Here is a 13,370-nt window from a genome sequence, read left to right as displayed (position 1 = left end):
TTTATATCCAGTCAGTTTGCTGAAGTTATTTATCAGCTGTAGAAGTTCTCTGGTATAACTTTTGGGGTTGCTTATACCTTTTAAAACAGTCTTCAACAACAGAATCTCCCATAATTTTTAAACACTTTTAAAAAGTAAAACCCTAGAATTTGTAAACAACTACACATAAATTATATTTTTATGATTCAACCTCATCAAATTCACTTAAGAGCACTGTGCCCTCTTCTCCACTTGGGAATGAAAAGATAGTCTTGACTCGATTTTTAGAGCAGTCAATCAAAATGATTAATTGAGCATTTTTGGGTGCTTTAAATATATATATAATTTCTCTGGAGATAAGACAAACCAATAACAGCTTCTAAAAGATGTTTGAATATAGCTGGATTGAAAATGCAGAAAGCAAACAGGGACTTGCCAGCACTGAAGGAGGCTGAGCAAACTTTTTTTTGGCAGGAAGATTTTATTAGCTTAAGTAAAGCCCATCTAATTATAAAGATCTATTGAATTAGTAATGGGGTCATTTTATTTTTGTTCCTGTCTAATGGTGGGGAGCTTTTCAGAGCAATTATGGCCTTTTGTGCTATGCTTAGCCCCAGCCCCAGCCCCTCCTTACTGTAATGTGATGAAAAAGAGTTCCCATGCTGATCCACTTAAATAAATAAATAACCAGTGAGGGTGGGAGAAGAAATAAAGTGAGGTATAAATGCTCTAAGAATATATTTACCATTTAAAGGGGGCTTACAGGTAAAGTGTGCTTCTCTGGGTATATAGCTTATAGCATTTCATTTTGCCTATTAGTGTTAACTTAGACTGCATGTTAGTATAGTTAGTAGACTATGCTAGCATCTACTTTACAGTAGCTTTTCCATTGTGTAACAGGTAATAGGAGCTATGTCACCATGCTTCCTTCCTTTTTTTTTAAACTGTTAAACAAATGTAGTCTTTAATAAGCCAAATGCTGTCAAATGGTATGATTCAGAAGCACCTATTCTTGACAACATGGCTCAAAAATAACTTGAGCTGTATTTTATACTTTTCATACACATGGAGACTTTATTTATATGAGCTGGGCAAGAGAGATATTTCTATCATCATCAAGGCAAAAAAGGAGCTGATTAATTAGGAATAAAAAAACGACTGTACAATACAGCCAGAATGAATCTGGGCACTGGATTTTCCCAATGTAAACTGTGTATTCGTGTCTCCTGACCTCTCAGAAGAATCTGGAGTCTGACTTTCCTGTTTTTAAAAGTAACATGCTTCCTTCCTATTGCTCAAAAGAGATCATAGGAACCAGAAAGCTGGAGCAGTTCCATTAGATGAACACTTGTAATTCATGAGTATCTTACCTACTTACAGCCTTTCAGATTTATTTATTGCATTTAATTTTACATATTCACTAATTTTAATTGTTTCCTCACACATTTTATTGATAGCATTTCATTTTGGATACATTCCAGCTTTTGATTTTTGATCAAAAGGAGGTAATGTTCAAAATTTCATGTCAAAATTTGAGGAAAAGTTTCTGACTTCAGGTTATCTCCAAAAATATGATTTTTAGGAGTGACAGCAGGGGAAGGACCTTTCTTCCTCTCTTGTTTTCCGTAGTCCTTTGCAGCTAAGGATGTTAGTCAACTTTTCTAGGCCTATTTGACAGGGAAGAGAAGTGTCACTCTAGCAGGAGAATGGAAGCAACATTTGCAAATATTGTCATTCTTTTTTTTTTTTTGTATTTTGTCTCTTTATGCATTTTTTAGGATGTGAAGTAGGCATTGGCTAGATGAGCATGTGTCTACTGTAGTCATGACCTGGTGAAACATCCTTCATCAAGTCTGAGGTGGTAACTATAGTTTCTATGGAAAAGAAAATGTTATTGTACAGAAGTTGAATATGGGTTTTGTACTGAAAAATGTGGCTTGAAATTTTAGCTCGATATCCATGGACAATTAACTTTAATTTGCTTGAAAACTTATTATATCCATTTGAATGCATTCTTCATTTGTAAAAAGGGATAGTAATACAAATCTCATGGGGTTGTTACTGAGTATTAATTATGCTATCTACCTGGATTCTGTGCTTTTGGTAAATATGTGATTGCTACTGCTCCTCCAAACCCAGCTGAGGTAGTTTTGAATATAACCATAAATCTGAACACATTTGAGACATGAAATATTTATCTAAACAAAGTTAATAATAAAAATTAAGCTAAATCAATGATGAATAATATTGTTTATGCTGAATTATAGTATTTATCTCTCAGATTTCTGATGGACAATAGAGATATAATATATTATAGTACCATGAGTATTTAAGGCAAGTAAACTCATGAACTTTTACTGGATTGATCTTTTAAAAGTTAAATATTAAGTACATTTGCTTTATTGTTATATCTCAGAATTTTCAAGCTTTTAAATAAAGAGCATACAGAGTTGGGTGGATGGGATATCTCTGGGAAGAGTTAGAGGAGGGGAGTGATTATGACCAAAATACTTGCATGAAATTATCAAAGAACTACTAAAATGAAAATAAGTTCAGCAGCTCTCCTTTGCTCTGCAGAAGCTTGCCATTTTTATGAGATCCCATGTGTTAACTGTTCTTAGTGCCTACACTATCAGTGTTCTGATCAGAGAATCCTTTTCTGTACCAACAAGTTCAAACCCCATATTCTCTTCTGTCAGATTCAGTATACATTATATTATGTTGAGATCTTTGACCTATCTGGAGTTAAGTTTTATGCAGGGTAATAAGTACGTATCTCTTTAGACTCTTCCGTACAAAGTCATTAACTTTGACCAGCACCAATTTTTGGATATGCTGTCTTTTTTCCAGTTTTGTTTCTGGCTTCTTTATCAAAAAATCAAGTGTCCAAGGTATGTCTGTTTATGTCTGGTTCTTCAGTTCAATTCTACCACCAATGTTTTTTGAACTGTTTTTATGTCAATACCATGTTGTTTTTATTACTACAGCTCTGTTGTGCAACTTGAGGTCAGGAATGGTGATACCTCCAGCATTTTTAAAAATTCAGAATTTGTCTTTAGGTATTTTTGGATTTTTATGTTTACATATGAAGCTGAAAATTAACCATTTAAGTTGGTAAAAAAATGTGTAAGAATTTCGATGGTGGTTTTCATTGAATCTGTAGACTGCTTTTGGCAGGATAGCCAGTTTTACTATCTTAATCCCACTGATCCATGAACATGGAAGGTCCTTCTGTTTTCTGATATCCTCACCAATTCTTTCATCAATGTCTCAAAGTTTTATTTATACAAGTTTTCAGTTGTCAGGCTAGAGTCACCCCAAGATACTTTATACTATTTGAGGCTATTGTTTGTATATAGGAGGGTTGCTGATTTTTGAATATTAATTTTGTATCCTGCTACTTTCTTTAAAGTGTTAGTCAGGTTTAAGAGATTCCTGGTGGGAATTTTAGGAGACCTTATGTACATGTACAATCATATCATCTGAAAATACTCTTTGACATCTCCCCTATTTGTATTCCATTAATTTCCTCCTGTTGTTTTATTGTTCTAGCTAAGACTTCAAGTAATATATTGAATAGATACATAGAGAATAGAAAACCTTGTTTTGATCCTGATTCAGTGGAAATATTTTGATTTTTCTGTCAATTTAGATTGACAATGACTGCTGATTTGCTTTAAACTCCTTTATTATATTGAAATATACCCCCAGCTTTTCCATGGGAAAGAAGAGAATGGATTCGTAAAATTTGTTTTGTGTGGCAACCAACAGATTGGGAAAAGATCTTTACCAACCCTATATCTGATAGAGGGCTAATATCCAATATATAGAAAGAACTCAAGAAGTTAAACTCCGGATAACCAAATAACCCTAATAAAAATGGGATACAGAGCTAAACAAAGAATTTTCAACTGAGGATTACCAAATGGCTGAGAAGCACCTAAAAAAAGTTAAACATCCTTAGTCATCAGGGGAATGCAAATCAAAACAACCCTGAGATTCCACCTCACACCAGTCAGAATGGCTAGGATAAAAAACTCAGGTGACAGCAGATTCTGGCTAGGATGTGGAGAAAGAGGAACACTCCTTCATTGCTGGTGGGATTGCAAGCTGGTACAACCACTCTGGAAATCAGTTTGGTGGTTCCGCTGGAAATTGGATATAGTACTACCTGAGGACCCAGCTATACCACTCCTGGGCATATTCCCAGAAGATGCTTCAACATGTAATAAAGACATATACTCCCCTATGTTCATGGTAGCCTTATTTATAATAGCCAGAAACTAGAAAGAACCCAGATGTCCTTCAACAGAGGAATGGATACAGAAAATGTAATACACCTATACAATGGAGTACTACTCAGCTATTAAAAACAATGAATTTATGAAATTCTTAGGGAATGGATGGATCTGGAGAATATTATCCTGAGTGAGGCAACCTAATCACAAAAGAATGCACATGGTATGCACTCTCTGATAAGTGGATATTAGCCCAGAAGATAGGAATACCCAAAGTACATCCACAAACCACAAGAAACTCAAGAAGAAAGAAGACTAAAGTGTGGATACTTTGCTCCTTCTTAGAAATGGAAACAAAATACCCATGGAAGGAATTGCAGAGACAAACTATGGAGCAGAGATCAAAGGAAGGACAATCCAGAGACTGTCCCATCTGGGAATCCTTCCTATATTCAATCATCAAACACAGGCACTATTGTGGATGCCAGCAAGTACTGGCTGACAAGAGCCTGATATAGCTGTGTCCTGATAGGCTCTGCCAGGGCCGGACTAATACAGAAGTAGAGGCTCACAGCCATCCATTGGACGGAGCACAGGGTCCCCAATGAAAGAGCTAGAGAAAGGACCCAAGGAGCTGAAAGGTTTGCAGCCCCTTAGGACAAACAACAATATGAACTAACTAGTACCCTCAGAGCTCCCAGGGACTAAAACACCCACCAAAGGGTACAAATGGTGGGACTCATGGCTCCAGCAGCATATGTTATAGCAGAGGATGGCCCAGTTGGTCATCAATGGGAGGAGAGGCCCTTGGTCCTATGAAGGTTCTATGCCCCAGTGTAGGGGAATACCATGGCCAGGAAGTGGTAGAGGGTGGGTTGGTGAACAGGGGAGGGGGGAGGTAACAGGGTTTTGTTTTGTTTTGTTTCTTTTTTTCAGAGGAGAAACGGGGAAAGGAGATATCATATGACATGTAAATGAAGAAAATATCTAATAAAAAATGAAAAAAAATTTGCTTTGTGACCCCTGAATAAGTGTCAATGCATATACATCCCATAAACAAACAACTAATGAATGAATAAATGTAAACATATTACAAACTGAAAAGCCACTTAGGTATTTATACAGAAAAATGTCACATTTATATTCATAATTTTTTGTGTGTCCTATCATTACAAAACACACAACCTTCTCCCCCCCAAGAAAAGAAACAAAAACAAAATTCAAAACTAACTTGTTGTCCATTTGTTCTGCATTTTCTGTCTTTCCTACCTCCTATTCCCAATCACTCCTTCACTTCCTATTCTGACAAACCAGAATGTTTCTCCCCTTTTAAAGTGATGCTAGAACTTCTCTCCATGTTAAGAATCCTTTCCTCCCATGTTTTCATGACACTGCATTCTGTTTTCTAGAGTCATCTACTGCCAATAAATGTTTTTCCATTTATTTATTTATTTATTTATTTATTTATTTATTTATTTATTTATTTATTATTTTACATCCCAATTGCTCCCCCCACCTCCCATCCACCCCTCACAGAGTCCTTCCTTCTGCCTCCCATCCCATTTTCCTCTGAGAAGGTAGGGGCCTCCCTGGGTATCCCCTTTACTCTGACTTATCAAGTCTCTGCTGGGTTAGGTTCATCCTCTTCTATTGATGTCAGAAAAGACAGACCAGTTGGGGAACTGATTCCACAGACATGCAACTGGTTTAGGGACAGCTCCCCTGCTCATTTTTGGGGTGACAGGACAATTTTGGATCAAGAGTTTTGTGGGTGAGTTGGTGTTCTTCTCCCTTCCCTGGGAGTCCTGCCTGGTTACAGGAAGTGGCCTCTTTAGGTTCCATATCCCCACTGCTGTGAGTCTTAGAGTAGGTCACCCATATTGAATACTGGGAGCCTCCCGTCCCAGGTCTCTAGCAAGTCGTACAGAAGCCCTTCTCCCACCAGCTACAGATTTCCATTCATTCTTGTGACTTTCTCATCTCTCTAACTCTCCCCAAACCTGATGCTGACATCCACCCGTTCCCCTCCCCATAAGAACGCCAGCTTCCCCGTGCCAAGTATATTTTCAACTGTACTTTCCCCTGTTGCTTCTTTTTCATGTCCTATCACATTTGTTCATCACTCTCTTTCATTGTGTGGGAACAAGTTGCACATGCAAATACCCAGTTGGCTCAAGCAGGAAATTAAGGATGAGTATGTCTGTATGGTTAGCATCTTGGAAGTAGAGAAAAGAGCATCAGCAGTTCAAAGTCATCGTCAAATGCCTAGTGAGCTGAAGAGCAGCCTAAGGTACATAAGATAATATCCTGTTTTTTAAAAAGGAAAGGAAAAATTGCACTAGTACCCTCATAATGGAGATGTTAAGTTTCAGTTGTTATGACTTATTCTTTTGTCAGTAATTTAGTGAAATTTCCTGGGGCAGAGATGGTCAACATGTATAGTTAACCTGTCATTTTAACCCACAGATCTTCTTGGTACTAAAAGTATAAGAGAATTAGATCTTTTTGTGTGTAGGTATGGATTTAGTCTTATTATTTACATTGGTCTCTTTGAAAATCTTAAATGAACATAGGCTTTAAATTGAACCATGTAATTTCTATTCACAAGTAACCTCAAGTCACACCACAATTTAAACATTATATTCCCTATATTTTAAAAAAAGTTCCACTGCAGGATCCCTGAATCATCCAGAAGGCAGTCATTCTGCATTTGTTTTATAGTGCCATGAAAGCATACTTCATGTTTCATCTCATTTGGACCCTAGATATAAATTTAAGGCCAAATATTGAGACATAACTCAGAGAAAGTGGTGCTGTGTGGTTCTAGGTTAATGTGATTCATTTATATAGCTTTCTGGTCCTATAACTTCATTCAGGTATGGGACTGAGTTATAATATATGACCCAAGGATCAGATGTTAGAGCATTCTTATATGGTCACCTTTAATATCATTTTCCTTGCCAGCCTGTTAGATAATACAACAGAGTGATAATGATTATAATCTCAGATAAGATCCTCAATGTGGTCATTTTCTGCTGTTGATTGGCGGCATAGTGGCCGAGAAGTCTTCGCTGTGAATAAATGATGACAGATGGAGTATGGTATACTGGGCATTGAAGAAAGGTCAAGCTATTTGAGGCTATGGAAAGGCACTGATGGTATGCTTTGGTAATCAGGGCAACAGGGATTTTTAACTTATCATGCATTGTCCTTGTGAAAGTTTATCAGATTTCAGAATTGTTTCCCAAGTATGGCCTTATGGAGACTAGGAACTTAGGGCTCTGACATTTAAGTGTAGCTTTCATCAACTACTTGCAATCAGTGTATCACCCATAAGGCCATGTACTGTTTACACCAACAATAATTTTAAGCCTGAGCAAGTAGCCACCCAAGAACAACATGGTTTTACTTATGGTAAGCAACTTCCAAGCTTTTAACCACATATTCTCCACATTAATTTCCATTCCTAACTATCTTCCCATATTTGAAAGTGTGAGTATAATCATGTTATCAACAGATATCTAAAAGCATCATGTACTCAACCCATATCTATACTTACAGTCTGCTGAGAAATGTGGGTTTTAAAATCACCAACAACATATGCTAAGGTTTTTGGAGCAAAGAGCAGGTTTTTAAGGTTTGAAGGTTTTCATTTAAAAATTCAATATGATGCAGATGCCTCTGGGAAGGCTGTCAGCTTCTCCATTCAGGAGGAAAAGAACCAATCAGCTCGGAAGACAGGAAATGCATGGTTAGCTCTAGGCTTATGTTTTTCAAAAGCCACTTTAATAAGTGTTTTTAAATGCTTCAACCTCCCTTGTAGCTCACTGACCAAAGGTAGGAGAGGAAGATGACTAATAGAATGAGGGACAATGGACCTATTTAGAAGTAGCTCTTTGGGGCAATCCCAATCCTTTTTGTTAGCAGCTCAGTCCACTAGCAAAACACCAAACATGAATTAGCAGCAGCGATTTGATCAAGAAGAAACAGCAAGGCTCCACTAATCATCGTAAGTCCACTGAATGGCAAGAAGCAGCCAGAACACCACCAGAAGTTCTCTAGTGAGTTTACGTCTCCAAAGTCATGACAAGCAAAGAGCAGCCAGGTGAACCCGGCATCATACACTGCCAGGGCATCATCCACTGTCTGTTGGGTTATACTTACACTCATTCCAAACATTATGTGTCCTCTCAAGTGTCCACTCCAGAAAAACATCACATGTCCTTTCACCAGGCAACTTCCAGGAAAATACGTGTGTTCTTTGCAAAACATCCTCTCCCATGTCTGCTTTAGCAAAACATCCTTGCCTAAGACAGTTTCCAGAAAGATATGTGACACAACTCATTAATAATCATAATAAGATAGTAATATAATAGCCCAGGACTATAGTAAGCTACCCCACTCCAATTTTGGAAGAAAGTTCTTTCCCCTTTGAAGAGAAAGGATACATGTAATATATGCTTTTCCTTTGGCATACTGATAGGTATTCACTTCCTTATCTCATTTTAGACAGGCTGAAAGACCTCAAATTTTCTGAGAGTTCTATGTGTATAGGTGTATGTGTGTATGTATGTATGAGTATCTATTTGTGTGTTTTTGTATGTATGTATGTATGTATGTATGTATGTATGTATGTATTATGCTCTAGTTTGAGTCTGTGCATGTATATATTTGTGCTTTTCTCTCTCTCTCTCTCTCTCTCTCTCTTTCTCTTTCTCTCTCTCTCTCTGTGTATAAGTGTGTGTGCATAAGAAGATTAAGAGGGCTATTTTCAGATTTTAATAGATTATAATTGCATAAAGTTTTGTAAGGTATATCAAAAGATTCTTTAAGTCTAGACTACAAGGGTTTATTTTGACTGCTGATCCTTTTTTATTTTCTTAATATTTTATTATTTAAATGCATTTTGCATATCAAACATAATAATATTGAGTACTTTGAGAATCAAATAATACATAGAAATTTGTTCAACTTTTATATTCATATCCTTTCATACTCCAGAAATACCATTAATGAATATTTAATACTATCCATAACTGAATGTCCTATATCTAATGTTGAATACTAAGTTGTTTTGAGACATACAAAATATTCTTTGGGTGTTAAGCATAGGTAAAGAGCATGAAATATTTAAAATGAATTGTTAAGAAATATATTCAAAAGCCCTTATATGATACCACCTGACATAGTGAGATAGTATTTAAAACACATTATATATCTGTGTACATTGTTTAACAATCAGTTTACTTAAAAAAGATTATCAGTGTCTAGGTGAGAAATTATTTTACCAGGAAGAATATTTCAAAATGGTAAAAACTCTTTGAAGTTAAACATTAAGAAAATGCTAATTTCAAGCACAGTGAGAAAAGTTATCAATACCATTTTTGTGATGTTGTAGAACATGATTTTAATATTTTCAACTGTTTATATTCAACAAACAGAATAGTTATTTTAAGATATAGTTTGTTGTTATGTCTCCCTTTTCATTTCTGATTTTGTTAATTAGGATACTGTCTCTGTGACTTCTGGTTAGTCTAGCTAAGGGTTTATTTATCTTGTTGATTTTTCTCAAAGAACCAGCTCCTGGGTTTGGTGATTCTTTGTATAGTTCTTTTTGTTTCTATTTGGTTTGATTATTTCCTGCCATCTTCTCCTCTTGGGTGTATTTGCTTCCAGAGCTTTCAGGTGTACTATCAAGCTGCTAGTGTAAGCTCTCTTCAGTTTCTTTTTGGAGGCACTTATAGCTATGAGTTTTCCTCTTACCACTGCTTTCATTGTATTCCATAAGTTTTGGTATGATGTATCCTCATGTTCATTAAATTCTAAAAAGCTTTTAATTTCTTTAATTCTTCCTTGACCAAGTTATCATTGAGTAGAGCATTGTTCAGCTCCTATGTATTTCCTTAAGGGAGTTATTTATGCCCTTTTTAAATATTAATTTATTTTTTATTAGATATTTTCTTTATTTACATTTTAAATGTTTCCCTGTCCTGGTTTCTGATCAGAAAATCCCCAATCCCCCTGCTCACCCACCCATCCCCTCCTGATTCCTGGCCCTGGCATTCCACTACACTGGGAAATAGAGCTTTCACAGGGCCAAGGGCCTCTCCTCCCATTGATGACCGACAAGATCATCCTCTGCTACATATGTAGCTGGAGCCATGAGTCCCACCATGTGTACTCTTTGGTTGGTGGTTTAGTCCCTGGGAGCTCTGGGGGTACTGGTTGGTTCATTATGTTGTTCCTCCTATGGAGTTGCAAAACCCTTCATCTCCTTGGGTCCTTTCTCTAGCTCCTTCATTGGGGTCCCTGTGCTCAGTCCAACAGTTGGCTGAGAGCATCCACTTCAGTATTTGTCAGGCACTCATAGAGCCTCCCAGGAGACAGTTATAGCAGGCTTCTGTCAGCAAGCACTTGTTGGCCTCCACATTAGTATCTAGGTTTGGTGACTGTGTATGGGATGAATCTCCAGGTGGGGCAGTCTCTGGATTGTCCTTCTTTCAGTCTCTGCTCCACACTTTGTCTCTGTAACTCCTTCCATGGGTATTTTGTTCCCCCTTCTAAGAAGGACTGAGGTATCCACACTTTGGTCTTCCTTCTTCTTGAGTTTCATGTGACTTGTGAATTGTATCTTGGGCATTCTGAGCTTCTGGGCTAATAACCACTTATCAGAGAGTGCATACCACATGTGTTCTTTTGTGATTAGGTTACCTCACTCAGGATGATATTCTCCAGATCCATCCATTTCCCTAAGAATTTCATAAATTCACTGTTTTTAATAGCTGAGTAGTACTCCATTGTGTAAATGTACCACGTTTTCTGTATCCATTCCTCTGTTGAGGGACATCTGTGTTGTTTCCAGTTTCTGGCTATCATAAATAAGGCTGCTATGAACATAGTAGAACATGTATCCTCATTACATGTTGGAGCATCTTCTGGGTATATGCCCAGGAGTGTGGTATAGCTGGGTCCAATTTACTGAGGAACTGCCACACTGATTTCCAGAGTGGTTGTACCAGCTTGCAATTCTACCAGCAATGGAGGATTGTTCCTCTTTCTCCACAACCTCTCCAGCATCTACTGTCACCTGAGTTTTTGAACTTAGCCATTCTGACTGGTGTGAGGTGGAATCTCAGGGTTGTTTTGATTTGCATTTCCCTGATGACTAAGAATGTTGAACATTTCTTTACGTGTTTCTCAGCCATTTGGTATTCCTCAGTTGAGAATTTTTTGTTTAGCTCTGTACCCCATTTTTTAAAAGTGTTATTTGGTTCTTTGGAGCCTAACTTTTTGATTTCTTTGTGTATATTGGATATTAGCCCTCTATCATATGTAAGGTTGGTAAAGATCTTTTCCCAATCTGTCCTTTGCTGTTTTATCCTATTGACAGTGTCCTTTGCCTTATAAAAGCTTTGCAATTTTATGAGGTCCCATTTGTCAATTCTTAATCTTTTTAAAGTCCTCTATCATTGTCATGAGAAGCGATTTTACATCCAAATCTTGCTTTTTTGATTGTGATGGTATATCCAGGACTTTCTATGATGGGAGAATTGGGTTCTGATGATGCCAAGTAACCTTGGTTTCTGTTGTTTATGTTCTTATGCTTGCCTCCTGCCACCTGATTATCTCTAGTGCTACCTGCCCTTGCTATATCTGACTGGATCTTGTCCTCCCTGTGATCCTCATTGTGTCAGAACTCCTCAGTATTCAGCTGTCTCTTAGATCCTGTGATTCTTGGATCCTGTGATCTTGAGATCCTGGTTGTGTTAGAGCTCCTGGGAATCATGCTGCCTCTGGGACCCTGAGATCCTGGTGTGACCAAGCTCCTGGAATCCTGGGATCCTGTGGACCTGGGTGTGTTAGAGTGCCAGTGAGTGGAGCTTTTTCTGGGTGGTGTGGGACTGGTTGCAGAGTTAGTGCCCAAGGTCTGCTCAGGGCACCTCTTATCCTATGATCCTGGACATGCATGTTAGAGTGTCTGGGAGTGGAGCTTCCTCTGGGTGTTGTGGGACTGGTTGTGGTGTTCCCACCCCAGGTCCGTTGCTTTATTTGCTGATCCTTGTTAAAACTTTTCTCACTCCAAAAGCAGAGAACAAATAATTTATATGTAAGGAGAGGTAAATCTAAATTTCAAATTTTTCTCTTTTATGTTATATTCAAACAACAACAACAACAACAATAATATTATCCACCTTCTACTCCCCCCTTTGATACTTCTACCAAGATGTGATGTGTGGAATGGCTATGCTCCTTTTCTTGGTATCTGATAAGGATCATCACTATAGCAGACTGATGTGATGTGACTTAAGACTGGTATGAAATGTGCTGAGGCTTCTGCTCTGGCTTGTAGAAACTCATCCTCAAAGCATGGTAATGTTCTAAAGAACATGCTGAGAGGAAAGTTGAGCACACAGCAAAAGTGCTGGGTATGAGCAGCAGCCAGTGCTTTGTTAACAGCTCTGGGAGTGAGCCATCTGGAAAGGCTGCTTTTGAGTCCCAGCTGAACCACCCCAGCTAATTGCTGTATGAACTAACAATGGGCTGTTATACAGATATGTGAGCAAAATTCGTCTTTGCTTTTGTCTTTTACATTTTATAGAGCTCTGTCAGGTTTCAAAGGTTAATAGTATTAGGGGGTCAGATCCAAGCTAAGGGGTTTGAATTTGATAGTGTCTTCCTTTCCTCTGCCCGTGGAGTAGGAAAGCTATGGTCTGCAGGCTTAGTCCACCATGAGACCTGCTTTCTAGGGCTCAGATATAAACATCAGTGTTTGCCTTGTTGTGATTGTTTTGTTTTGCTTGTGAGAAGGGTTCTCATGTATCCCAGGGTGGCCTTAGACTTGCTATGGAGTTGAGAGGGATCTTGGGCTGTAGGTTTCCTCGCTTCTGCATCCTGATTCCTGCAACAAGTTTGTCCAGCTTGTCTATTTTATACTACACTGGCGATCAAAGCAAGACTCAGTGTATGCTAGGTAACCATTCTAAACATTTGAGTTACATACTAGGTCCTGAGACATTACTTTTCTAATGAATTATTGAAAAGCAAAGTGCAAATAAGCAACAAAATATTTTATTGGCCTTTTCACGGGTAGAGTTAATAGGTAAAGTATGGGCAAAGGATGCTGCTTTCTCCTTTAAAATGATGGTTTCTACA

This window comes from Mastomys coucha, unplaced genomic scaffold (assembly GCF_008632895.1).
Source record: "Mastomys coucha isolate ucsf_1 unplaced genomic scaffold, UCSF_Mcou_1 pScaffold12, whole genome shotgun sequence".
Taxonomy (NCBI): domain Eukaryota; kingdom Metazoa; phylum Chordata; class Mammalia; order Rodentia; family Muridae; genus Mastomys; species Mastomys coucha.
This window is presented reverse-complemented; position numbering follows the sequence as displayed.